Source organism: Sus scrofa, chromosome 7 (assembly GCF_054392235.1).
Source record: "Sus scrofa isolate SSC_HxYL_T2T_F1_AM1 chromosome 7, Sscrofa_HxYL_maternal_Yorkshire_Landrace_v2.0, whole genome shotgun sequence".
Classification (NCBI taxonomy): Eukaryota; Metazoa; Chordata; class Mammalia; order Artiodactyla; family Suidae; genus Sus; species Sus scrofa.
In genome coordinates, this window is record NC_139389.1 from 134,677,734 (window position 1) to 134,701,769 (window position 24,036).

The 24,036-nt window shown below is 48.7% G+C and overlaps 1 protein-coding gene across 15 annotated transcripts in view; it reads left to right on the top strand.

Annotated features, from left to right (window-relative positions):
- The window catches only part of TRAF3 (TNF receptor associated factor 3), a 115,526-nt gene that overhangs the window by 26,222 nt on the left and 65,268 nt on the right, over positions 1-24,036 (top strand). For 2 of the 15 annotated variants that reach the window (XM_084970236.1, XM_084970235.1), the window contains exon 2: positions 14,750-15,155. The exons of the other annotated variants lie outside the window; for them this stretch is intronic. The gene's annotated coding sequence lies outside the window, so the exon portion shown is untranslated. The remainder of the gene's footprint in view (positions 1-14,749; positions 15,156-24,036) is intronic. 15 annotated transcript variants of the gene reach the window in all.

Below are 24,036 nucleotides of genomic sequence, written 5' to 3' on the forward strand. Positions count from 1 at the left end.
TCCATGAGGACATGGGTTCGATCCCTGGCCTTGCTCAGTGGGTTAACGATCTGACATTGCCCTGAGCTGTGGTGTAGGTCCCAGATGTGGCTCGGATCCCACATTGCTGTGGCTGTGGTGTAGGCCAGCGGCTACAGCTCTGATTAGACCCCTAGCCTGGGAACCTCCATATGCTGCGGGTGTGGCCCTAAAAAGCAGAAAAAAAGGGGGGGGGCGGTCTTGTTTGTTCCAGGGTCCTCCCTGAGGAGCCCTGACCAGTCCTGCGAGATCAGGCCCCTCCACCTAGGCTTGTCCATCTGGAGCCACCCTCCCGACCTGGCCCCTGAGGTTTGCTGTGGGCATGGGACACAGCCCCCACCCTTAGTGGAACTATGTGACTCAGTCTCCCCTTCCCCAGGACACCGAGTGTGGGAGACCGGGCCCCCGGTATTAGCAACAAACACACGAGTCCCTGTGGGCTTCACTTCAGGATGACCAGCATCTGCTTACACTTGCTCTCTCTTACTGAGCTTCCCAAAGGCCACACTGCTCCCATACCAGGATTTTAGTGTCCTGAAAGGCGTGTGTGTGTGTGTCTTTTATTTAAAAAAAAAAAAAAAGCCAAAAAAAGAGAAACTTTTAAAAAAGAAAAAAGTCAATGTCATGGCAGAATATTTAGAAAATGCAAATATTTCCCACTGCCTCACCACTGTCATTATTTTGGTCTATATCATTCATCTTTTGGGGAGGCATCATCTTATATCTTTTTATAATAATTGGAATATAATTAAACAGGTTTTTTTTGGCTTTTGTCTTTTTAGGGCCACACTCATGGCATATGGAGGTTCCCAGGCTAGGGGTCCAATTGGAGCCAGCCTACACCACGCCACAGCCATGCCAGATCTGATCCACGTCTGCAACCTACACCACAGCTCACGGCAGCGCCAAATCCTTAACCTACTGAGCGAGGCCAGGGATCAAACCCACAACCTCATGGTTGTTGGATTCCTTTCCGATGTGCCAAGACGGGAACTCCTAATTAAACAATTTCTGTTATTTTTTCTTTTTTGGCCCTCAGAAGTTCCTGGAGCCAGGGATTGAATCCTCGCCATGGCAGCAGCTGGAGCTGCTGCAGCGACCATGCTGGATCTTTAACCCACTGAGCCGTAAGAGGACTTCCAGTGTTGAATTGGAGCTGTAGCTGCCAGCCTCCACCACAGCCATAGCAACACGGGATCTGAGCCACCTCTTCGACCTACCCCACCGCTCTTGGCAATGCAGATCCTTAACTCACTGAGTGAGAACAGGGATCGAACCTGCATCCTCAAGGATACTACTTGGGTTCTTAACCCACTGAACCACAACGGGAACCCCCACACCCCTTTTTATTCAAAAAGGAATGCCCTTTCAGTTACAGGGGAATTGTTTTAACAGGCAAATCAAAAGATGCAAAATACGGAGTTCCCATCGTGGCGCAGTGGTTAACGAATCCGACTAGGAACCATGAGGTTGCAGGTTCGGTCCCTGCCCTTGCTCAGTGGGTTAAGGATCCGGCGTTGCCGTGAGCTGTGGTGTAGGTTGCAGACGCGGCTCGGATCCCACGTTGCTGTGGCTCTGGTGTAGGCTGGCAGCTACGGCTCCGGTTCGACCCCTAGCCTGGGAACCTCCACATGCTGCGGGAGTGGCCCAAGAAATGGCAAAAAGACAAAAAAAAAAAAAAAAAAAAGATGCTCAACTTCCCTAATTATTAGAGAAATGCAAATCAAAACTACAATGAGACATCCCCTCATACCAGTCAGAATGGCCATCATTAAAAAAAAAAAAAGATGAAAAATACAAATACAGTTCTGCTCACTCATGTCCCTATATGTTCTCCTAAGCCATCTTTGGGACATACATATATTTTCTTTTTGTAAAGCTAGAACTATTCTTTATCACACCATTTTATAATCTACTTTTAAAAATAATGGCATTACGGAGATGTAATTCAGATGTAATATTCGCCCTTTAAAAAGGTACAAGTCGGTCATTTAGCACAGTCAGGAACTGGCAGTGATTACCGCTTTCTAGTTTTAGAACCTCTCCATCCTCCCCAGAAGAAACATTGTGCCTGAGGGGTCCCTTCTCGCTCTCCCCTCCCCCAGCCTTGGACCGTCATTCATCTGTGTTCTGCCTCTGTTGATCTTCCATTTCTGGAAATTTCATGCAAATAGGATCATACAAAATGCGGTCTTTTGTGACTGATTTTTTTGTATATAACAGTGTTTTCAAGGTTCATCCATTTCCTACTATATAACAGCAATTCCTGTTGATAGGCGAATAATATTCCATTGTACCAACAGGCCACATTTTGTTTGTACATTCATCAGTTATGGACCGTTGATGGTTGGTCCCCCCTTTTTGGATATGACGCACAATGCTGCTGCAGACCGTCCTCTAAAGTTTTTGTGAGAACCTAAGTTTGGTTCTTTTCCCGAGTTTTTGTATCTGTTGTAAACAGCTGGATCATGTGGGAACTCTGTGTTTAACTCTGAAAGACTGCTAGACCATTTTTCAAAGCCGCTGATGACATTTTACATTCCCATCAGCAATAAATGAAAGTTTCCGTTTCTCCTCATCTTCACCAAACCCTTGTTATTGTCTGTCTTTTTTATGTTAGCCATCCTGGTAGATATGAAAGTGGATATGAAATGGCACCTCGTCTGTGGTTTTGGTTTGCATTTCCCTGATGACTTAATTATGTTAAACATCCTTTTGTGTGCTTGTTGACCATTTAGATATCTCCCTTGGAAAAATGTCTCTTCATGTCCTTTGCTCATTTTTAGAGTTGGGTTGTCTTTTTGTTATTAAGTTACGAGTTCTTTATATACTCTGAATACAATTCCTTTATTACATAGATGACTTGTAAATATTTTCTCCATGTTGTGAGGTGTCTTTTCACTTTCTTGATAGTGTCCTCTGATGCACAAAAGTCTTTGTCTGGATGACATGCCGTTTATCTATTTTTTCCTCTGATTGCTTGTGGTTTTGGTGTTGAATTTAAGAGACCACTGCCTGGTCCAGGTCAGGAAGATTTACTCCAGTTTTCTTCTGTGAGTTATATAGTTTTAGCTCTTTAACCTGTGACCCATTTTGAGTTAATTTCTTCTGTATGGTGTGAGGAGTCTAGTTTCAATCTTTCGCGTGTGGATATCCAGTCGTCTGTTCATTAAAAAGACGAATCTTTCCCTCATCAAATGGTCCTGGTGCCTTTGTCAGAAGTTAAATGACCGCCAAGGCAAGGGCTTATTTCTCTACTCTGACTCCTGTGCTGAGGATCTATGTGTCTGTCCTTATGCCAGTACCTTCTTGATGACTTAGCTTCGTGGTGAGTGTTGAAATTGGAAAGAATGCATCTTCCAAATTTATTCTTCTTTTTAAAGCCTGTTTTGTCTGTTCTGAGTACCGTGTGCTTTTATGGCTTCCTCTGTGCATTTTAGGACCCATTTGTCGATCTCTGCAGCATGTAACTTTTTCACTTATCATACCATGGACAGTTTCCCACTTCTTAGTCTATAATTGTGCCCAGTCCAGATTGAGATGTTCTTTGTGTCAAATGACAACAGATTTCAAAGAGTTTATGTGGGGAAAACCCACAATGTATATCTCATTCGTAATTTTTTAGCTTGGTGACATGTTATATTGGGCTAAATAGTACACGTTGCGTAAGTTTAATTTCTTTTTGCCTTTTTAATGGGGCCACTAGAAGCTTTAAATTAGCTCCGTGGCTGTCACGTTTATGCTGGGCAGAAAAGAAGCACTTTAAACAGAGTGGTCTCTTCGGTTGTTGACGTGAGGATTCCGTGATTGCGTCGGGACAGACTTCCTTGATGCAGCTCTCTGTTGCTGGACACTGAGGTTGTTTCCAGTTTTCTCTGCTTTACACAGTGTCCTGGTGAGTAGTCACTTTGCAGCTGGGCCCTCCTGCACCCCAGCGATGGTGCCAGGATGGAGTTCATAAGGAGGATGTGGGCAGGTGTTTGCTGGACTTCTAAGTCTAGGGCTTGCAAACTCCTGTGCCAAGTAAGTGAATGAATGTTTTCATATTAACACAAACAGCGTTTCAAAACAAGGCTGCAAACAGATCCAGCAAATACTGATTGAGCCCCCCCACCTTGAGTCAGGTTTTGTTGGCGAATGAGTCCAAATTCTAGCCCCCTTGAAGTTTGTATTCTAACGGGCGAGAGCGATGGTTCACACACCAGTACCTGTGTCTGTGGGTGCTGAAGGGTGGTGTCAGGAGGACGGAGAAGCAGTGCTCTCCTGATAGAGTCGTCAGGGAAAGCCTTTCTGAGCAGGCAGCCTTTACCTGGGCGTGGAAACCTGGGGGCTAGAAGAAAGGAAGGGAGCCACGCGGCGATCTGGGGGAGGAGAGTTTTTAGGTAGAGGGGTCAGGAGGGTCAAAGGCCTTGTGGTGAGAATATGGGTCTTTTAGAAACAGGGAGGCTGCTGTGGCTGGAACTTGTTGCGAAGGGGTTGGGTTGGAGATGTGTTTTGAAGGTGGAGCTGACAGTCTTTTCTGCCGGGCTGGGTGCGGGGCATGGCCGGAAGGGAGGCGCTCGTGACCTGAGCAGTGGTGGGGTGCTGTTCACTGAGCTGGATTGCTAGAGGTGGGTCAGCAGGGAGGGCACCGAGTTCAGAAATGCCTTTCGGGTGTTCACCTGGAGGTGCTGAGCTGGCCGTTAGCTGTACTGGGCTGGAAGTCACAGGGGAGGCAGAGCCGGAGATGCCTGTTTGCAGTTGGGGAAAAGGCACGTGGACCTCAGGTGGGTTGAGTGAGCGTGATGGTTGGATTTGGGAGCTGGAGTCTCCGAGGGCGTGGGTGAGATTGGTGTGGGTGGGCTGCAGCGGGGCGGCGGGTGGAAGTGTTCAGGGGAGGGTGGGGTGTGCGTATGGACAGCTCCCACGAGTTTGCTCTGAAGTGAACAGAGGAATGGGGGGAGCTGGGCTAGACTGCCTCTTCCCGGCACTGCTGGGAGTGGTCCTGAAGAGAGCCTGAAATAGGGGCTGGGCTGGGATCTGGGCCGGTGTGCACGGTGGGCCTCGCTCACAGGGTCGGGAGAAGAGGCAGACTAGACTGTCAGCCTTCCATGTGACAGTGGAAGGATGAGAAATTTCCAGGTGTTTCTAAAAGCTGAGAGTGACACCAAGGGAAGGGGTGTTGTAGGGTTTGTATGGAGTTAAATGTAAAATTACCCTGAATTTTTAGCGTGAAACATAAGACTTGACATAAATTGAGTCACTTCAAAATGCTTATTACCCTGGGGGCTCTCTCTCCTGTGCCTTTGGGTGTGTTTTGGTGGAAAGTTTGAGAAGCCACTTCATTATTGTATTCTATTGTTACATTGTTAAATCTTACCCAAGTGACTGTTTAACCTTAAAGAGTTTGAGATGCACTTACCCATTTTGCTGTTCTTAATAGGGCTTTTGCAGCTGCTCCAAGTATCCCTCCATTTGTGCATCTTAATAGTTGCTTGGCAAGCCACTTCCTTCTGCACACACAGGGGAGGGTCACGCGGCGGACGGCCGGGTGTCTGTGGGTAGAATGGGACGGCCCTCAATTCCAGGCCTTTCCAGGGAGGCATCTGGAGGCCGGCAGGGCCCCTGAAGTGCACCACCTTCCAAGGACATTTTTGTGAACCTTCTCCCTCTTGTCACACAGTGATTAACCCATGCACTGCATGTGTCTTAATTCTGGCAGGTGGTTCGGGTAGTGCTGTTTGCCGCCTTCGTGCAGTGCTTCTTTCCTGTTTATCCCATTGCCCACTCTTCCTTTCTATACAGTTTTAGTAGAACTAGGTGCTGGCCCCCCCGCCCCATTTAGATTGTTCACCTTTCTTAGTAGAAAGCTCTGTGTACAGTTGGAGGCGCTTCACGGGATGGGAGCAGGAGAACAATCAGAGTTCCGGTCCCTCTTCCCGTTGGCAGATGAGATGGCTGAGGCGTGGGAGAGCTTGCTTGGGGATTGGAGGTTCACGTGCATGACCAGGTCGCGTGCTCCTTGTTCCCAGTTCTCCTGCAACCTTGCTCCTGCCGCCTGCTCCTGCCCTGCAGCCCAGAGCGAGGGTGTTCCTGCCTGGCCTGCAGCACTCCCCGTTCCTCAAGGCTGGCCCGCAGAGGGGAGGGCTCCCCTGGCCACCTTCGGCAGGATTCCTCTTGGAGCGTCTGCGCAGGCACCCGACCCCAGCTGGCGTCCGTCCTGTGTGGCCGGGAGCACTCATTTATGACTTCCTGGTCTCCCCCCAGGCGCCGGGTGCCACGAAGGCGGGGAATCCGGCAGCCGGTGAGGGCTTTGGCACACTTGTGCCCAGAAAGTGTGTAGAGCAGGCAAATAATGTATGTAAATCTAGGCTTTTACTCCAGGTGGCCGCCATCTCCTGGCCATTACGGGGGCTCGTGTGTCGCTGTTTCAGCCAGTGCCTGACCTGTTGGCACTTAGCACTCCTTCACAGCTCTTGGGGGCTGGGGTGTTTGGGAGGCTGGAGTTTTCGAGGTTTGAGAATGGAGTGAATGGCTGTGCCATCCACTGTGCAACATCCTCGGCTGCACCTGGAAATCAGACACTGAGATTTTGGCAGCAAGGCGTGTGCCTCCAGCAAGTGGGACTGAGACTGCGGCCTGCAACCCAGTGTTAGGAACACGTTCTCAGAGCTTTTGGGATTTTGGAATCACAGATAAGGGATTGTGGATGTGTTTGGTGGATGTCTGTTTTTCAGGCACTTGTGCCTTGCTCTGGAAAGGAGGAAGAAGTAGCGTCTGCCCTCCCGTGTGGGGCAGACAACCCATCCTGTGGCCTGAGGAGGGCTCTGCTGTCATCCCTCATTGCTTTCGAGAAGTGTGCCCCCAAGGGCGCTGGCTGCAGGGCCACTGCGCCTCGGGATAGGAAGCTGCTGTCCTGGTGCACCTGGATCCCCTTCCCGTGACACTGGGCGGGGGGGCCCTTGTCATCTGTACCTGTTCCTTTGCCCCTCTGTCCCTTTCACTGGTTGTGAACCAAGCCTGGAGGCTGCTTCAAGGCCTTCAGGTCTGGGGCTGACCTGTCTGCAGGCTCACCACCCTTTGCCCTCTTGAGCTAAGAGTTTTTAACATTGGGTGGGTTTAATATACGTTTCCTGACTTTCAAAATATGAGTATAGTTTTACTTTAATGTTTTTAGGATGATTTTTGATGTAGATAGAAATCTTTATTTTAAACAAATTAGCTGCTGCTTTCTGAGATGGTGCTTGCATTTTGAAAAAATGTTTAATTACCAGGCTGTGGGAAAGCCTGCCCTTTCTTATTAGAAAGTGAAGAGCTATCACTCAGATATGGCTAAGTATGTATATTGCAAGCATTTAAAAAGGATACAGGGTGAAATAGCTGTTCCTGAAGCGGATGTCCCTTTGTATCACTTCCAGAGTTCTTCTGTGGTCTTCGATAAATCATGTAGATTGTTTTAACGCACATCTGAACATGTATACTAAAGATGATTCTCTCGAAAGATGCGGAATTATTTTTGTCCAGGGTACTGGACTTCAGATTTAATCTGACGCTGCATTAGAAACACACTTTCAGTCTTTCAGATTTTATGAGATATTATGGTTTTCAAAAAGACTTATAAGAACGGTGTTTTGCAGTGTATTTTAAGGTAGTTAAGAATAGAGTTTGTATGGTAAAAACTTCCTTCAAGACACATTCTGGGGTCAGTGGTTAATGGTGGATCACCCGAGTTTTGTGGTTAATAATTGCAAATAATTAATTTAACTCCTTGTGTTTTACCCTTTTGGGGGGACCAGCCTATAACATAAAACATACCTGGTGGTATTATCTTTGGTACAGATATATTAGGTTTGTAGAATGGGGTATTTGATTTGTTAGAGTGTGCACGTAACCCATAGATTATGTAGTATAAAATGTTTGCATCTGTATTGCATGTGCAAACATTAGCAGTTTCCAAGCATAGCCTTTAGAATATCATAGAAGATGAAGGGTTTTTTTTAAAAAGGTCATCATATAAAATTTGTGAGTTTTAATTGCCTAAGTGTTTCTTTCCCCTGGGGATTGTTTAAAAAAAAAAAAAACCACACACACACACACAAACCCGACACTGAATGTAGCATGTGAGAAACTGCTAAATGGATGCAACATTCTGTATAAGATTTTCCACAGAAGTTTATTCACAGTGAGGCACGCTGGGAAGGCTCCTTTAACACATTAGATGGTATCGTAATTTTGGAAAAACCATTTCACCGTAGGGGTGTTTACAAAAACTGAAGCCACCTCTGCCAGGTTTTGACATTGCTTAGCTATTTAGGTAGCAAGTGACGCAGTGTCAAAACCAATTTGAAATAACCTATGTTGTCAGCATGCAGATTTTCTTTATTCAGTATTTAAACTACAAACTTACCAGTCTGAGTAATTTGAAGTACAGTAGTTTAAAAAGACTTAGAATTACCAAACCGAAAATGTGTGCATATCTAAAGTAGTTTCTTTTCTTGATTTTGGTTAAGTTAACAGAAGTATCTTCACATCTGTAATTTCTGGTAACTTAATGAGAACACACTGAACTTTTGGGTCACAATAAATTTTCCCATTATGTAAAATATTTTACACGCTGGTTGACTCATTGTGACTTGTGAGTAGACGTGATTCTCTTCCTGCGGAAAATAGAGACGCGTTATTGTAATGACGATGCTAGCCAGTTACAGAGTCGTGCTTGGCCTGCCATGTGGTCTCCTGCTGGTGGCTTGTTGAAAACTCCAGGTGGACAAACGGCAGTAGGAGCCGGTTGGGAGCGCCTTGGCTGGGTGTTGGGAAGCCGTCTTTCTGTAAATCAGTCAGGCGGCTATTTCTCCCATACCTGGGCTTGCTTCTGCTTTGGTTTTTTTAAGTGATTTTTATTTTTCCTATTGTAGTTGGTTTACAGGGTTCTGCCAGTTTTCTGCTGTACAGCACAGTGACCCAGTCACACATACATGTATAGATTCTTTTTCTCATTGTTTCAGTTTTTACAAGTGTGATGCTTAGCACATTTGTTTTCTCCGACTGCAGTGACTCCAAGTCTTACAAATATTTCTGAGTCTTTTTTTTGTTTTTGTTTTTTATTTTAGGGTCGCACCTGCTGCATGTGGAAGTGCCCAGGTGAGGGGTGGAATCAGAGCTACAGTCGCCGGCCTACACCACAGCCACAGCAACGTGGGATCCGAGCCACATCTTCAACCTACCCACAGGTCACGGCAACTCTGGATCCTTAACCCACTGAGCGAGGCCAGGGATCGAACCCGAGTCCTCATGGATGCTAGTCAGGTTCGTTAACCACTGAGCCACGAAGGGAACTCCTATTTCTGGGTCTTAAAAATGCAAGTTCTTGGAGTTCCAGATGTGGCACAGTGGAAATGAATTCAACTAGTAACCATGAGGTTGTGGGTTCAGTATCTGGCCTGGCTCAGCAGGTTAAGGATTTGGCGTTGCCATGAGCTGTGGTGTAGGTTGCAGACATGGCTCGGATCTGGTGTTGGCTGTGGCTGTGGCGTAGCCTGGCAGCTGTAACTCCGATTTGACCCCTAGCCTGGGAACCTCCGTATGCCCTGGGTGTGGCCCTAAAAAGCAAAAAAAAAAAAAAAAAAAAAAAAAAACAGCCAAGTGCTCGTATTTATTTCGTAGTGGAAAGAAGTGATGAGTACTTTTTGGCGATGGTGGTGCGGTTGATAGTTTCCATGGTGATCATCCTCCCCCATATTTACATGTGTAGATGTGGTAATTTATATTTTACAGTAACGCTAAAATCAAATGTTTTGTTACAAAATTCTTCAACTCCGAGATTTGGGTAAGAAAAGGTTACCCAAAACAGTTCTGAGTTGTTTTGAACAGCGAGAAGCTCATTTACAATTATATGGAAGGGGCACCCCAAAATAATGCATTTGAGAGTCATAATGAAGACGCTTGTAAGACCATTTTCCCTTTTTTGTTTGTTTCTTTGAGACGGAGAGCTGCCTCTTGGTAAGTGATGTTAACTCTCAGATGTTTGGCCTTTTGCCTGATTGTGTCATCTTTTTAGCAGAGGTATCACCTACCATGCAGTTCACCTATTCCAGAGCCCCTCCTTTTAGTATATTCGCAGAGTTGGGCACCTCTTGCCTATTTTGGACATTTCCTATGAATTGGATCATCCTTTATGTCATCTTTTAAGGCTGGCTTCTTTCACTTGGCATCATGTTTTTCAGGATTCATCCAGGTTGTAGCATGTGTCAACTGGTTGTTCCTTTTTGTTGCTGAATAATATTCCTTTGTACAGATGTACCACATTTTATGTATTCCTAAGTCCATCAATAGACATTTGCGTGGTGTCCGCTTTTTGGCTGTTCTGACTGGTGCATTTTGTGCAGGTGTTTGTGGGAGATGTTTTCATTTCTCTTGGGTACAGACATGGAGGAGTTTGTGCCAGCTTCTGATGCTGCTTTGACTGACTCTTCAGATCCCTTTAAATTTGTAAAGAGGCTTTTGCTTCTTGTAACTGGGGCTTCTTTGGCCTTTTTTGGGGGTGACCTGGTGGTTCCTGTTTCATGTTTGAAGCCCCTGGACTCCATTGCCAGCAACATAGAGAAGCAGCAGAAGTCCGGTATCCTTCTTTCCTGAGATCAGATCACATCTGCCGGTATCACAGGTCTTATCAAATAAGTGTCCTGTTAGATTTTTTGCAGCTAATAAGTGAAGTCTGTTTTGCATCCAAGTCAACTAAATCTTGTCTGTATTTTATATTTTTCCTATGTCCTTCTCCCTGCTTCTTCTTTTTTTTTTTTTTTTTTTTTTGTCTTTTTTTGTTGTTGTTGTTGCTATTTCTCGGGCCGCTCCCGCGGCATATGGAGGTTCCCAGGCTAGGGGTTGAATTGGAGCCGTAGCCACCGGCCTACGCCAGAGCCACAGCAACGTGGGATCCGAGCCGCGTCTGCAACCTACACCACAGCTCACGGCAACGCCGGATCGTTAACCTGCTGAGCAAGGGCAGGGACCGAACCCGCAACCTCATGGTTCCTAGTCGGATTCGTTAACCACTGCGCCACGACGGGAACTCCTCCCTGCTTCTTCTTGAGGACACCCTTTATTCCTTGGCCCCAGCAGTATCTCTGTCTGTCTGTGTGTTTTCCTCTTAGGCAGTATACTGCTTTCTCCCTTGGCTTTGTTCATGGTAATTTTGGAAACTGGGTTGCCCGCTTTCAAAGTAGGGAACACCTTAAGATAGTAGTGATACTTGCGAACATTTTGTTAAATACGAAACGAGGCCTCTGGGGCTGTTTCCGTCGTTTGTATTGATACATTACCAGTATTAGCTGACTGCCCAAGTTAGCTATGAATTTGATTCCTGCTCTTTAGTAAAGGGATGGATCTTGCCACAGTCATTTCAGTTCATGGGGAGAGCTCTTTAGATCTCTCGTCACATATTTTAACTGAGTTAAGGAGTTCCTGTTGCGGCTCAGTGGATTAGGAACCTGACTCATATCCATGAGGATGTGGGTTCGATCCCTGGCCTTGCTCAGTGGGTTAAGGATCCAGTGTTGCCACAAGCTGCGGCATAGGTCGTGGATGTGGCTGGGATCTGGCGTTGCTGTGCCTGTGGCATAGGCTGGCAGCTGTGGCTCCAATTCGACCCCTACCCTGGGAACCTCTATGTGCCACAGAATAAAATAAAATAAACTAAGTTCAGCTTGGAAAAATTGAGTGCTTTGTGAACAGTGGTTTTATTTTGTAACAGTTGTGCCTTACATTTTGAGAGGCTTATACTTTCAGGTACTTTTCATATGCATTATAATAGTTAAAAATCAAATCAGTTCTGTAAAGTTTATAGGAATTTCTCTGAGGTTTATAGGACAAGAAATTCCAGATTCAGAGAGTGAGTGGAGTTCCCATCATGGCTCAGTAGAAACGAATCTGACGAGCATCCATGAGGAAGCAGGTTTGATCCCTGGCCTCACTCTGTTGGTTAAGGATCCAGCGTGCTGTGAGCTGTGGTGTAGGTCAAAGATGCGGCTCGGATCTGGCGTGGCTGTGGTGTAGGCTGGCGGCTACAGCTCTGGTTCGACCCCAGCCAGGGAACTTCCATATGCTGTGGGTGAAGCCCTAAAAAACAAAAAACAAAAACAAAGAAAGAGTGAGTGATTGGTTGGGAGACAGAGTGCCCTTTCTGCCCTGCGCCAGGCATGGGCTGGGAGGAGGCAGGATGTGGGGAGCAGGACCTGCCCTCACCAGGAGGGTTGTGCCAAGTCCAGGGCCAGCAGTTGGGCAGCATGCTTGAGCACCCAGTGGTGCACTTGAAAAATTACTTCTGTTCAAGTCTGGCGTCTTCCTCACATGTAAAGTGGAGCAAATCAGAAGTCACCCCATGGCGACTGGGACTGCCACGTGCTGGACATGCGCTCACCGCCCTGGTTTGCAGCCAGTTGACGGTTGGCCTGGAAGGCGGGTCCTGTGCCTCCACCTCCTCACCCCCACCTCAGCCTTCCACCTCTGGCCCTGGAGACCCCACTGTCCAGGGTGCACTCCCCGGAAGCAGTTCTCCTTGCTGCGGCTGGAGGGGCGCTCAGCCCCAGGTCAGCTGTCAGCCCTGCTCTCCAGGCATTGCTTGCTGTGCACACCCTCCTCGGGGAGCCCTCTCAGGCTGGAGCCCAGGCTTCTGGTGCCCAGGCTCGGGGCCGAGCTGACCAGGCGGGGGCACGTGCCAGCACTGCCGCCGCCCGGGCCCTGGGGGCGAGCCCGCTGCAGGGCAGCCCTTGATCCTGATCTGAGAGGCAGAGTTCCACGGATCATCTGGGGGGGGGCGCCCAGACTGGCGCCTGGAGGCCTTTGATGAGAGTCCTCTGAGTCTGTTCAGCCACTCTAGTGAGTCTCTATAAAGCAAAGAGAGATTCCCTCACGCTGCCTCTTTCTTCCTGCCTTCTGATCACCCACCGCGTGCTGTGAGATTATCCAGGCAGGAATTTACACACGAGGTGCCTCTGGTTTGGTCTAAAATACTCATTTTTTCATCGCTGCCCTTGGAGAGGAGGGACGATGCGGGAAGGCTGCAGTGCTTGCTTAGGTGCATCCCATCCCGCCCCCAACAGCTGAGCGTCGTCCTCTCCGGTGGGGCTGACGGGATGCTGGGTGCCTGGAAAAGCAGTTCCTGGCTGGGTGGGGTGTGGCCTGGGGAGCCTGGGACCCGGTGTCTTGGACTCCTGGCCCTCTCATCTGGACTGTGAGCCTGTCTGTGCCTCAGATGGGGATGATGCTGGAAGCCTTCCCAGAGGGACAGTGTTCGGTGCAGCTGTGGCTGGCGTGGAGAGCCCGCTGCAAGCTCTGGCCACAGCGGGTACAAAGGTGACTGCCCAGATGGTCAGTCCTTGCAGAAATGTCACTTCCTTGTAGTGTGAAGGGTGGCGAGAGCCCGGAGGAAGGCTCCTTGCTGCTGGGGTAGGGAGGGAGCTGTGAGGACTTCGTGGAGGAGAGGATTCTGGAGCCTGTGGTGTAGGGGGCCAGGTAGACAGAGGAAGGGAAGCGGAGGATTTGCAGCAAAGAGAAGAGCCCAGTGTTTGCAAGGCACTGCCCTCTCCTACTCTCCACGAGCACGTGGCAGTACGTTCCCTCACTGCTTAGTCCCTCACCTGACCCCCTACTGCTACCGAGGACCCGCTCAGTGTCAGCTCAGGACTAATGGGGGGAGAACGGAGCCGTGGGGGGGGGGTGGCCAGCATCCCTGGGAGATGGCTGTTAACTGCGGGCAGGGGTTGGCGCGTGGCGTGGTACAGAGCTGCCCGCCAGTTCAGACTCTGCACCTCTGCCTGATCATGTGCCCCGTCAAGGGTGTGCCCAGGTGCAGACACCCCCCACCAGATGCTCTTGGTGGTGGCAGTGCCTGCCCCAGGCTGCCTGGAGGTTAGGTGGGCTTCAGAACAGAGCCGCCCACGCTTTTGCTGGGGACTCAAGGATATAGCACGTGCCAAGGCGCCCGTGTGTCATTCTGAGGGTGTTCCTCTCCTTCCCCAGCGGGGAGCTCACCCCTCAGCCCCTGCTCAGTGGCCTTCCTCACAGCCCCTGGCCTGGACCCCCAGACCTGCCCCAGCTCTGCCTCCCTGGTGTGCGGGCCTCTCCCGCATGCAGGTCCTCGTGCGTGGAAGGACATGTCCTCCGTTTGCCACCCACCGAGTGCCTGTGACCATCAGGACAGTGAGCACTGTCTTGCTCAGGCCCTTTCACACACAGCACGTGGTCGGCGCTCACCAAATATATTGAATGAAGGAACCAGAATTAAAGGTCACTTAGTAAGCACGCTGCTATTTTAAGTTGTCTTTTTCTGACTTTGGTTGTAGCGTCAATGGTTTACTATTTCAAGTGCTCTGACCACATAATGGTTTTTACTGTCTGGGAAGGTAGCTGAGTGGTCAAGGTGATTGCTGCCCACAGAGGAACTAGAAGTGCTTGCTGCACTCGCATTTTCTGGAACGAAAGTCCTGGTTCGCTCCCAGTAGCTCCTCCGCAGGGGCCTTGGAGCTGGTGTGAGGCTGCAGCTGTGCAGGACTCTGGCAGGGAGTGCTTGAGCATGAAAGATGGTGTATCATCAGGCACGTTCCATTAATTTCAGTTCAGTTGTCAAAGCCGTCCTCTAAGAAAAACCCCAAGCTCGTCAGCCTTTAGGAAACAGGTTGGAAATCTAGACCTGCCCCCTGCCCCAGGTTTTTGCAACATTTTAAAAAAGATCCTTCCAAAATCTTTGTGATTCCAGAGGCAGCTTCCCGTGCTGGGGAGTCTCTCCAGCGCTCCTGCTTCCGAGGTTGGTAGCTTTCAGAAAGACTGCAATGCAGCGCTCACCAAAGTCCCTGTTAATATGGAAACGGCCGGCCGGCCCGTGAGGGCTCTTGCTCGCCTTCGCAGCCGCCACCGCCGCTGCCGCCGGTGGCCTGCAGTCTGCAGGAGGGCATGACGGAGGTGATGCTCCCTGGACCTGGCTGATTAGTGCCGAGAATGGAGGCGGTTTGGGGGAACGCCATGGCAGCAGAGACATGCCCTGCAGCAGCTCTGTCACGGCCCTGATGCAGTGGGCTTCCTGGGAATGTGAGGCCGAAGATGCCTTTGCAGTTAGGGCATGGTGATTTGTTTTCTCCTCGGTGTTCACGGTGGATTAGGAGAAGGTAAGGGACTTTAAAAACCAGGCATAATGTCTGTTTTAAATGTTTGTCAATATCCCTGAGGCAGGAAAAGAATTGTGATGGAGTAGATCTCTTCTGAACCTAGGAAATAAAACTTTGATTTCTTATTAAGGACAGTTTGGATGTTTGAACAGCTGCCTTATTTGTGTTAACAGATGCCCTCTAAATAAATGATAAAAGGTGTTCCTTAGAGAGATCTGCCTTTTCTTTGACTTGCTAAACATGGTCAAATTCTAGAGATGTAGCTGTGGATGGAGTGAATGTGTTTGTTTCTTCAACTTAAGCGATGACAGCTTGCGTGAATCTGGCAGGGAACACTTTGTTTTAGGAAATCTCAGCCATGTGGCGTGGATGATGAAGGGTGATATCCTTCGCTCTCATTTGCCTTCAGAGGAGCATTTTTGGGTGTGTGGAGCCCTGTCCTTATCCTGGGGTGAGTTGGGTACTTCCTCCAGCTGTTCCTCTTTGTTTATCGAAGAGGCAGGCTGAGAGTCAGATTTATTTTGCTATGAATTGGTGGCTCCAAACTGTATTAAATACTTTACAGGTGGTCATTTATATGTCCACCGCCAAGGAATATAATGTCAGGGTTACCATGGCGACTGCACGCTTTCTGAGGAGCTTATGAATGGGGTCTGAACCTTCCGGCGTTTTAAGTGAGATGTTCCAGCTGAGAGGCGGCATCCGTGATTAGTGTAAATAAATTCTGCCTCCCTTGTGCAGCACCTTCTTTCTGCGGGTTCACCACAGCTGTGCCTTCACCTCAGCTCTTTCTCTGGTGGCATCTGCCTCAGTCTCTTGGCTCCTGGCAACAGACTGTGTTTGAGAGGTGGTTTTCGATCTGAGGTTGGGGACTAGCCTGCACATGTGCAGTATCCTGGCACTGCCGTCTGTGGGCAGTGTAGACGCGGCTGGCAGTCCTCGACACCCCAAAGCACACTTGGGGCCCGGGTGCTGCTGTGGTTCTGGCAGAATCCTCTCCATCCGAAGAGCGCCTCTGCAGTAACACACCCAGGGCTCTGGGAGAGCTTGATGTGCAGGGAGGCAGCCCTGCTGCCTGTTACGGATTCCAGGGTAGCGTGATGGCTGGTTTTGGAGAGGGAGGCCCAAGTTAGAAAGACCCACGTTCAAAATGCCAAACTTGGAGTTCCTGTTGAGGCTCAGTGGAAATGGATCTGACTAGTATCCGTGAGGGCGAAGGTTTGATCCCTGGCCTCACTCAGTGGGTTAAGGATCTGGTGTTGTTGTGAGCTGTGGTGTAGGTTGCACATGAGGCTCGGATCTGGCACTTCTGTGGCTGCGGTATAGGCTGGCAGCTGCAGCTCCGATTCAACCCCTCGCCTGGGAACCTTCACATGCCATGGGTACAACCCCAAAAAGACAAAAAAAAAAATTCAAAAAATTTTAAAATGCCAAACTTGTGAAAATAATAAGCGAAGGCCTGTTATCTTCACTTCCAAAGGATTGTTTGCTGTTTGTTAGAAATACGGGTAGCATGATTTGTTTGAAAACCAGTCCCCTGTGCGTTTAAACTGTATTCACATCTTATCTGCAGGGCACTGAAGTATCTGGTAATATTTTGTAAAAGGCATCTAGCAGCCTGCGCGTGGGGGGCCTGAGGTTTGAGGCAAAGCTGGCTGTTGAGGCAGTAGCTCCTCAGAGGGCCGGCCAGGTTCAGAGAGAACATTTCATTGTCATTTTGTCGTTAACAAACATTCAGGTCCTATGGTTTAACCTCCGGGGAGGGCTGGCCTTTCAGCCTGTACATCATCTCAGTGACTCGCCTGTGGGCCTCAGTGAGGCATCTTGACCTAGTTCAACCCCTTTATCTTACAGATGAGAAAACCGAGGCCCGAAGAAGTTAGGCTGCTTGGTTAAGGTCCCACAGCAGGTAGAACCAGACCTAGGATCAGAAACCTGGCTCTGTGTTTCCCAAGGATCGCTTTCCTCCTGGAAGAGCCGTGCCCTCAGCTCATTATTTTTTGCTTCTCTTTTATCAAAGAGAGGCCTGTCGTAAGAACTGGGATGGTGGCTGTAACTTTAAAGTTCCTCCCTCCCCTCCCATCCTTCTTCTGTCTTCATTGATGTCGGGGGCAGGGTGAAGGAGGGCACCCCTGCCCCACAGGCCCCGTGCCATGATGAGAGGTTCGGGCACCAGACACAGCCTGAGCCTCGACAGCTACGCTTCTGCCTGTGTGTGGCATTTTCCAGAGACGCCGATGCCCAGTGGTCGCTGGGGGTGACCCTGAATCATCACCTATTGAATCGAGGTCACAATGCTGTTTTCACTGAGGCAGAACAACAGGGTTACAAGAGGTTCAGCTTACAAGGCGTGAACTATGGCTTGATAGTCCAGATGCTGGTTAACCCGGGTTCTGGGCTTGAGGAGGACTGGGGTTTTATTACAGACCTTCCTTGGGGTAAGAGACTGTGTTCTCCGAAATGGCCTCAGTGTCCTCTCCCATCCTGTCTACGCTCTCACAGTGGGACCTTGGCTGGAGCTGAGGTCTCTGTTCCTTCCCTGTGAACCCGGGCCAGCTGTGTGAGCTGCCTCGCCTAGCCATGTGGCAGAGGTGATGCCGTGTGACTTCCAAGCTGAGCCTTAAAGAAGATTCCATTTTTGCCTGGCTCTTCTTTTGCGGAAAGCCAGTGCCATGCCGTGAAGACCACTAGTTGTTGCAGGAATAGCATGTGGTGAGGTCCTGAAGAAACCATTCAGAGGCCCCAGTCAGCACCGCCTGGCATGTGTGAATGGCCCAGCAGGTGATTCTGATGGTCCAGCTGAGGCCCCAGACACCGGAGCAGAGGTGTTTTGTCAACACCGTAACTGCTCCAGGTCCCCAACCCACAGGGCCTGTGAGCGTGACTGGTCGGGGTTTATACCACTTCATCTTGGGGTAATTTATTATGAAGCCCAGTTGCTAGAGTCCTTAGGTTTTCTTTTCTCTTTCTTTCTTTTTTAACCTGTGTGAGGTAGTACCTTTTTGTAGTTTTTTTTTAATTTATTTTTTTTCCCACTGTACAGCAAGGGGATCAAGTTATCCTTACATGTATACATTTTTCCCCCCACCCTTGTTCTGTTGCAGTATGAGTATCTAGACATAGTTCTCAGTGAGTCCTTATGTTTTCATTCGCCAGTAATAGGTATGACATTTTAATTACATGCTAGATGTAGAAAGCATTAGAAATTGCTATTTTTAAAAAGTAATTAACCACAGGAGTTCCCACCGTGGTACAACGGGATCTGCGGCATCTCTGCAGCTCCAGGACACAGATTTAATCCCCAGCTCAGCACAGTGGGTCATAGGATCCATTGTTGCTGCAGCTGCAGGGTAGGTTGCAACTGGGACTTGGATCTGATCCCTGGCCTGGGAACTCCATATGCGGTGGGGTGGCCAAAAAAGGAAAAAAATTAACCTTAGAAATTTTTTTTTTTTTTTGTCTTTTTTAAGGCCACACCCGTGGCATGGAGGTTCCCAGGCTAGGGGTCCAATCGGAGCTGCAGCTGCCAGCCTACGCCACAGCTACAGCAACGCCAGATCCGAGCCACATCTGCAACCTACACCACAGCTCACAGCAAGGCCAGATCCTTAACCCACTGAGTGAGGCCAGGGATCGAACCCCCAACCTCACGGTTCCTAGTCGGATTCTTTTCCGCTACGCCACGACGGGAACTCCAGAAATTTTTTTAATAACAGCTTTTTGGAGATGATTTGCGTAGCATAAACTCTACCCTGTTAATAGTGTACAGTTCAGTAGTTTTGAGTACATTCCTGGTTGTTCATCCAGAACAATACTTATCACCTCGAAATGATAGACTCTTAATCTGATTTACTCCACAGACAAGTAGAGATGAAAGATTAGGATCACTGTGTTGGACCGTGGCCCTGGGTGTCTGGGACCTGGCAGGCCCGCAGGCCATGTTGACGATGCGTGAATTAAACTCCAGAGCAAGGATGATGACCTGATGGGTCGAACTGGCCGCAGCGCTTCAGGCACCTGTTACGTGCTCGGGAGTTCCCATCAAGTCTGCCGAGAGGCGAGCTTTAACTGGGGTTTCGTGGAGGGAAAAGGCGGGAGTGTGCGGAGTAGAGACTGTCCCCCATAGGTCTCCACATCAGACGAGGCGGGATCGCCAGGCGTTGCCAGGCAGGGCAGATCCAGGCTCGTGTTGTGCCCACGCGTTTCCCCCCACCACACCTGCGTTCTTCTGCTCCTGTCTGCCCTCCGTGGGCGCGTGTGTGCCTTTCCACACACGCCTGTGCAGGAGCTGACGTCATGGGAAGCCAAGATGTGGCCGGGAGAGGAGAGGGCTGCTGACAGCTTAGACCACGTTTTCTGTAAAGGGCCACATAGTAAATGGTTGTGGCTTTTGCCAGCCAGTCCCATGTCTCCGCTGTTGTAGGCAGTCCGTAAACCAGTGAGCACGCTACAGGACGGTGGGCTGAAGGGTGCCTGCCCCTGGCCCGGGTGAATCCGTCAGCACTGCCCGGCCTTTGGTCCTGACGCAGACATCGCTGGCACTGCCCGTGTCCTGCTTGGGCTGCGAGGCAGTGAGGGCCTTGTCACAGTGCAGCCCTGCCTGCTCACCCTGCACTGAGTTGGCTCTCTGGCTCCAGACACCGCAGGAGCCTGCGAATACCTGGAGCCCCTGAGGAGTGATAGGGCTGTTGCAGATTTGGGGGTGGGGGGTAAAGACGGCACCGAAGGAGTAAGACTAGCAGGTCCTGGACCCCGTTGCTTAGTATAGGCCTGTGGTGAGGCATGGAGAAATCTGGAACGGTGAGAAAGAGGTCGGGCATGTGGTCTCTGAGATTTCCCTCTGGCTCTTACGTGAAGAGCCAGGACCACTGCGTTGTTCCACTTAAGTGAGAGTAAATGAGCTCTGGCGGGGGACCCGCCCTGGGAGCCTTCCAGGTAACCTCTCAGGGGGAAGCTTGTCTGCTTTTAGATCTGGGGAGACCCTGCTTGTTATCATGAGGAATCACGTAACCTCGATGCCTTACCTGAGAGTCTCATCAGCAGGTCTCTAAAGCAAGTGCCTTGGTACATAGCAGGGAGTTCAGCGCCCCAGGTGGTTCGGGTGAGATGAAACCCTAGAAGGAAAAGCCAGCACAGTCTTGGGCTGTTGACCCCTGTCCAGGTCCAGGGAGCAGTATCCCTCACTCATGTATCGGGAGTGCATCAATGACCCAGGCATTAGAGCCTGGGATAAACTAAACATGAATTCAACAGAATAATCTCTTTAAAATTCTTCTTTGAGAGTTCCCTCGAGGTCTAGTGCTTAGGACTCGGCACTTTCACTGCTGCAGCCTGGGTTCAGTCCCTGGTCTGGGAACTGAGATCCCACATCAAGTTGCACACAGGGGCAAAAACAAAACAAAACAAAAATAATAATAATTGTCCTTTAGCTTAGAAAAATAAAATTCCTTCAATTGAAGGGGAAAGGATCTTGACTTGTCGAAAAAATGATACTCAATTAAAAATGACAAATTTTCTCACTTGATAAGCCCTGCATATGTTACAAGATGGCATTTCACAGGCAAATTCACTAGGTAGGATTATTTTGCAAGGGTCTTCAGACCCTCGGATTGGAGGAAGCACAGCTGCTGCTTTCCTCGCAGCTGGTGTTCAGCCATAGGACATGTACGGAACGAGGTGACCTCTGTATTCCGAGCGACTCCACTGTTGCGTTGAAACTGCATCACTTTGCTCTACAGCAGAGATTAACACTACATTGTAAATCAACTACAAGCAAAACAAAACAAAACAAAATAGCTGTGTCCCTGAATATACAGTTTGCGAAGAGAAGGTTAGGATAGGGCTTGGGTTTGCCACACCATGAAGACAGGCCTTTTTGTAGACATGGATTGTGAAATCTGTAAACCTCAAGAAATTATTTCATTCAGTTCCTTGCCACCAACCCTCTGTTCACTGAAGTTCAGTCCAGGGTGCAGAGGGGAGGGTCCAATCCCAGGTCTGTGGGCTCCTGTCCAGCCTCCCGGAGCTGTTGACTGCCCTCTCCTGGGGTGGCTTTCTTTCTCCAGCCCCAGCCGTGTGTCTTGCCGCCCAGAGAAGAGGAATCTTTCTTAGCTCTGAACCCGAGGTCAGAACCCACAGGGCCTGGAGCCTTGCTTCCTTTCCCTCTGCCTGGGGTTTTGAAAGTATCTAATAACGTTGGACAGTTTTCCTCATCGTTGCGAGTAGGACGGCTTATCACAACTTGCAACCACAGATCTTGAGCAAATGCATTTTCTGCATTCAGATTTGTTCATCAAGGAATTCTGTTTATAATATTAATATATTAATACTTATACTATTAATTCTATGTGATAATTCTATGTGATATTGAAAAATAGCTCCTCTATCACCTTTAATAAAGGTATTTTTGCACTGTAATTTAATGTGTGGAAGTGAGTTCCATGGAGATTTAGTTTGTTGCTTGGAAGAGTGTGAGAAGAAAAGTACCCTTTGGGGGAGTGGGGGGGGGGGCACAAGTTCCCGGGCCAGGGGTTGAACCCAAGCCACAGCAGTGACAACAAAGCTGGATCCTTTAACTGCTAGACCATCAGGGAACTCCAGAAAAGCATCTTTTTTTTTTTTGTCTTTTAGGGCCTCACCCTCAGCATATGGAAGTTCCCAGGTTAGGGGTCAAATTGGAGCTACAGCTGCCAGCCTACACCACAGCCACATGGGATGCGAGCTGTGTCTGTGACCTACACCACAGCTCATAGCAACACCAGATCCTTAATCCACTGAGCAGGGCCACGGATCGAACCCACATCCTCAGGGATACCAGCTGGATTCGCTTCCTCTGCCCCAAAATGGGAACTCCGAAAAGTATCTTTTTAACAAACACATTTTCTAAGATCTGACTGGCAAGCCGCTTATTCAATTAATATTTTTCAAGCACGAGTATTTATCAGTATAGCATATTATTATATTTGTGTATGTACTTATATCCTTGTGCTAAATAAATGTTAGTGTATGTGGGTATATGTGTATGTTATACTCTAATTATATATACACATATATATATGCACATTAATTATATATATGTCCATGTATACACTAATTAAAATCAAGAAGTATAGCAAAAAGTTTGATACCCTAAAATTATAATGGTTTTTTCCCCTGTATAACCTATAAAATGAGACACTGAGTTGATGTTCAGTATGAGCCACTTTTTAAACACTTTATTTTTCTATTTTACTATTATTATTATTATTATTTTTGCCTTTTTTTGAAGACCGCACCCATGGCATATGGAGGTTCCCAGGCTAGGGATTTAACCTGAGCTACAGCTGCCGGCCTTCACCACAGCCACAGAAACATGGGATCCAAGCCGTGTCTGCAACCTGCACCACAGCCACAGCAACACCAGATCCTTAACCCACTGAGCGAGGCCAGGGATTGAACCGCAACCTCGTGGTTTCCTAGTCGGATTTGTTTCCCCTGCGCCATGACAGGAACTCTAGCAGTTGATTTTTTAAATTATACTTACCTACGTTTATAATTTTTCAATTTGGGGATTTCAGAAATAGTCGATTTCCGTTGATCCTTTGGCTTCTGGCTTAAACATCCTCTCCTCAGGGAGGCCTTCCCTGCACCCACGCAAGTGGGTGTCACTGGCGGGTTTGCCGTGTGTGTCTGTTCACTAGTTTCCGCGTCACTGTGCCCCTCCCCACGGACGGACAGGCAGGGAGCTCTGGGAGGGAGGGCCGGTCCTCCTTGTCCCCACTCCTTGGCTCCTTGCACTGTGCCTGCCCCATCCCAGGCGCTCGAATCCATGCTGAATCCCAGGTGAGGCTGGGTACCAGTGTCTTCCTCCAGAGGGTCGTCATGATCTGTATGAACCTTTCCTTTGTAGGACTGGCCGTCTTGGAAGTCTTCAGATGCTTTTTGATTCAACCAAGAGATCTTTTTATTATTTTTTTTTCTGTTACTCACTTCCTATTTTTTTCAAATTATTGAATACTTCTGTTTTCCTCTCCTCCAAGGAGTAGGGAACTACTAAGACTAGATGGATGCTTCCCTCTTTGGTTCTTCTCTCAAGTCCGTCATGCAAGTGGACAGATGCATTGTGCAGGGTAGCACAGTGAAAAGGATCCTTCTGATGCAGGATGGAGACTGTCAGAGCAGAGTGAGGTGGTTTTATGGCACTAGTGAAACCTGCCCTGGTGCCTGTGATGCGTCAGCTACAGGAAATTCTCTTTCATTCTCCTCATGACAGGTGGTGGATAGGAAGCTGTCATTCAGAAATACTTTTCAGGCACTTAATGAGAGTGGAAAGAGAGAAGGTGAGGTCGGACAAGCCTGGCTTTTGTCCCAGCTGCCCGTGACCCCATGGCCCTCATCGGGGTGCTCCACACAAGGTGTGCAGCTGGGTGCTGTGGGGCCACGGCACAGAGGTGCTCACTCCCTGCCCTTCGCCAGGGCACCCTCCGCTCACTGGGTCTGTCCTGCTGTCATTTAGCAGCACGGCTCTAACCTATAGGTAGAGATTTGTTTGCATATTACTCTAGTAGAAAGTTTTATTAATATAGCCACTTTATTCATAGAAAAACTGTTGACAGCAGAATTTTATGTTCAAAATATTGATTAATTTGGGGGGAAACCTAAGAGGTTTGATGCTGCATAGCAGATCTCTATATGAATTCCCCGAATAAACTGCAGTGGATCATAACTATGTGGAGCAGAAGCCAACACGGCAGAATAGAGTTTATTTGAAAGACCAATTAGATGAGAATTTCAGGGTGACCAGAAAGGTGTCACGCTTCTGTATAACTCTAGGTTAAAAAAATATGAACAGTGGGGTACCATGTAGGAGTCTTTCTTCTGCTGGGTCTATATCAGCAATAGG